The sequence below is a fragment of the Camellia sinensis genome, chromosome 11 (genome assembly GCF_055761805.1).
Source record: "Camellia sinensis isolate YWXY chromosome 11, ASM5576180v1, whole genome shotgun sequence".
NCBI lineage: Eukaryota > Viridiplantae > Streptophyta > Magnoliopsida > Ericales > Theaceae > Camellia > Camellia sinensis.
Window position 1 is genome coordinate 2,458,429 of NC_138971.1, and position 4,550 is coordinate 2,462,978.

The window sequence follows — 4,550 nt, forward strand, 5'->3', positions numbered from 1 at the left end:
CCGTAATGCGCAAGAAATGGTATGTAAACCCCGTATTTACATATCTGCCACTGTGCAGGAGAATCCGTATAGGTGTTCGAGTGTTCCAACCGTAATGCGCAAGAAATGGTACCGAAACCCCGTATTTACATATCTGCCACTGTACAGGAGAATCCGTATAGGTGTTCGAGTGTTCGAACCGTAATGCGCAAGAAATGGTACGGAAACCCCGTATTTAAATATTTGCCACTTTGGAGGAGAATCCGCATAGGTGTTCGAGTGTTCGAACCGTAATGCGCAAGAAATGGTATGTAAACCCCGTATTTACATATCTGCCACTGTGCAGGAGAATCCGTATAGGTGTTCGAGTGTTCCAACCGTAATGCGCAAGAAATGGTACCGAAACCCCGTATTTACATATCTGCCACTGTGCTGAGAATCCGTATAGGTGTTCGAGTGTTCGAACCGTAATGCGCAAGAAATGGTACGGAAACCCCGTATTTACATATCTGCCACTGTGCAGGAGAATCCGTATAGGTGTTCGAGTGTTCCAACCGTAATGCGCAAGAAATGGTACCGAAACCCCGTATTTACATATCTGCCACTGTGCAGGAGAATCCGTATAGGTGTTCGAGTGTTCGAACCGTAATGCGCAAGAAATGGTACCGAAACCCCGTATTTACATATCTGCCACTGTGCAGGAGAATCCGGATAGGTGTTCGAGTGTTCGAACCGTAATGCGCAAGAAATGGTATGTAAACCCCGTATTTACATATCTGCCACTGTGCAGGAGAATCCGCATAGGTGTTCGAGTGTTCGAACCGTATTGCGCAAAAAATGGTATGTAAACCCCGTATTTACATATCTGCCACTGTGCAGGAAAATCCGTATAGGTGTTCGAGTGTTCGAACCGTAATGCGCAAGAAATGGTACCGAAACCCCGTATTTACATATCTGCCACTGTGCTGGAGAATCCGTATAGGTGTTCGAGTGTTCGAACCGTAATGCGCAAGAAATGGTACCGAAACCCCGTATTTACATATCTGCCACTGTGCAGGAGAATCCGTATAGGTGTTCGAGTGTTCGAACCGTAATGCGCAAGAAATGGTACCGAAACCCCGTATTTACATATCTGCCACTGTGCAGGAGAATCCGCATAGGTGTTCGAGTGTTCGAACCGTAATACGCAAGAAATGGTACGGAAACCCCGTATTTAAATATCTGCCACTATGCAGGAGAATCCGCATAGGTGTTCGAGTGTTCGAACCGTAATGCGCAAGAAATGGTATGTAAACCCCGTATTTACATATCTGCCACTGTGCAGGAGAATTCGTATAGGTGTCCGAGTGTTCCAACCGTAATGCGCAAGAAATGGTTCCGAAACCCCGTATTTACATATCTGCCACTGTGCAGGAGAATCCGTATAGGTGTTCAAGTGTTCGAACCGTAATGCGCTAGAAATGGTACCGAAACCCCGTATTTACATATCTGCCACCGTGCAGGAGAATCCGGATAGGTGTTCAAGTGTTCGAACCGTAATGCGCAAGAAATGGTACCGAAACCCCGTATTTACATAGCTGCCACTGTGCAGGAGAATCCGCATAGGTGTTCGAGTGTTCGAACCGTATTGCGCAACAAATGGTATGTAAACCCCGTATTTACATATCTGCCACTGTGCAGGAGAATCCGTATAGGTGTTCGAACCGTAATGCGCAAGAAATGGTACGGAAACCCCGTATTTACATATCTGCCACTGTGCAGGAGAATCCGTATAGGTGTTCCAGTGTTCGAACCGTAATGCGCAAGAAATGGTACCGAAACCCCGTATTTACATATCTGCCACTGTGCAGGAGAATCCGCATAGGTGTTCGAGTGTTCGAACCGTAATGCGCAAGAAATGGTATGTAAACCCCGTATTTACATATCTGCCACTGTGCAGGAGAATCCGTATAGGTGTTCGAGTGTTCGAACCGTAATGCGCAAGAAATGGTACGGAAACCCCGTATTTACATATCTGCCACTGTGCAGGAGAATCCGTATAGGTGTTCGAGTGTTCGAACCGTAATGCGCAAGAAATGGTACCGAAACCCCGTATTTACATATCTGCCACTCTGCAGGAGAATCTGCATAGGTGTTCGAGTGTTCGAACCGTATTGCGCAAGAAATGGTATGTAAACCCCGTATTTACATATCTGCCACTGTGCAGGAGAATCCGTATAGGTGTTCGAGTGTTCGAACCGTAATGCGCAAGAAATGGTATGGAAACCCCGTATTTACATATCTGCCACTGTGCAGGAGAATCCGTATAGGTGTTCGAGTGTTCGAACCGTAATGCGCAAGAAATGGTACGGAAACCCCGTATTTACATATCTGCCACTGTGCAGGAGAATCCGTATAGGTGTTCCAGTATTCGAACCGTAATGCGCAAGAAATGGTACCGAAACCCCGTATTTACATATCTGCCACAGTGCAGGAGAATCCGCATAGGTGTTCGAGTGTTCGAACCGTAATGCGCAAGAAATGGTATGTAAACCCCGTATTTACATATCTGCCACTGTGCAGGAGAATCCGTATAGGTGTTCGAGTGTTCGAACCGTAATGCGCAAGAAATGGTACGGAAACCCCGTATTTACATATCTGCCACTGTGCAGGAGAATCCGTATAGGTGTTCCAGTGTTCGAACCGTAATGCGCAAGAAATGGTACCGAAACCCCGTATTTACATATCTGGCACTGTGCAGGAGAATCCGCATAGGTGTTCGAGTGTTCGAACCGTAATGCGCAAGAAATGGTATGTAAACCCCGTATTTACATATCTGCCACTGTGCAGGAGAATCCGTATAGGTGTTCGAGTGTTCGAACCGTAATGCGCAAGAAATGGTACGGAAACCCCGTATTTACATATCTGCCACTGTGCAGGAGAATCCGCATAGGTGTTCGAGTGTTCGAACCGTAATGCGCAAGAAATGGTATGTAAACCCCGTATTTACATATCTGCCACTGTGCAGGAGAATCTGCATAGGTGTTCGAGTGTTCGAACCGTAATGCGCAAGAAATGGTATGTAAACCCCGTATTTACATATCTGCCACTGTGCAGGAGAATCCGTATAGGTGTTCGAGTGTTCCAACCGTAATGCGCAAGAAATGGTACCGAAACCCCGTATTTACATATCTGCCACTGTACAGGAGAATCCGTATAGGTGTTCGAGTGTTCGAACCGTAATGCGCAAGAAATGGTACGGAAACCCCGTATTTAAATATTTGCCACTTTGGAGGAGAATCCGCATAGGTGTTCGAGTGTTCGAACCGTAATGCGCAAGAAATGGTATGTAAACCCCGTATTTACATATCTGCCACTGTGCAGGAGAATCCGTATAGGTGTTCGAGTGTTCCAACCGTAATGCGCAAGAAATGGTACCGAAACCCCGTATTTACATATCTGCCACTGTGCTGAGAATCCGTATAGGTGTTCGAGTGTTCGAACCGTAATGCGCAAGAAATGGTACGGAAACCCCGTATTTACATATCTGCCACTGTGCAGGAGAATCCGTATAGGTGTTCGAGTGTTCCAACCGTAATGCGCAAGAAATGGTACCGAAACCCCGTATTTACATATCTGCCACTGTGCAGGAGAATCCGTATAGGTGTTCGAGTGTTCGAACCGTAATGCGCAAGAAATGGTACCGAAACCCCGTATTTACATATCTGCCACTGTGCAGGAGAATCCGGATAGGTGTTCGAGTGTTCGAACCGTAATGCGCAAGAAATGGTATGTAAACCCCGTATTTACATATCTGCCACTGTGCAGGAGAATCCGCATAGGTGTTCGAGTGTTCGAACCGTATTGCGCAAAAAATGGTATGTAAACCCCGTATTTACATATCTGCCACTGTGCAGGAAAATCCGTATAGGTGTTCGAGTGTTCGAACCGTAATGCGCAAGAAATGGTACCGAAACCCCGTATTTACATATCTGCCACTGTGCTGGAGAATCCGTATAGGTGTTCGAGTGTTCGAACCGTAATGCGCAAGAAATGGTACCGAAACCCCGTATTTACATATCTGCCACTGTGCAGGAGAATCCGTATAGGTGTTCGAGTGTTCGAACCGTAATGCGCAAGAAATGGTACCGAAACCCCGTATTTACATATCTGCCACTGTGCAGGAGAATCCGCATAGGTGTTCGAGTGTTCGAACCGTAATACGCAAGAAATGGTACGGAAACCCCGTATTTAAATATCTGCCACTATGCAGGAGAATCCGCATAGGTGTTCGAGTGTTCGAACCGTAATGCGCAAGAAATGGTATGTAAACCCCGTATTTACATATCTGCCACTGTGCAGGAGAATTCGTATAGGTGTCCGAGTGTTCCAACCGTAATGCGCAAGAAATGGTTCCGAAACCCCGTATTTACATATCTGCCACTGTGCAGGAGAATCCGTATAGGTGTTCAAGTGTTCGAACCGTAATGCGCAAGAAATGGTACCGAAACCCCGTATTTACATATCTGCCACTGTGCAGGAGAATCCGGATAGGTGTTCGAGTGTTCGAACCGTATTGCGCAAAAAATGGT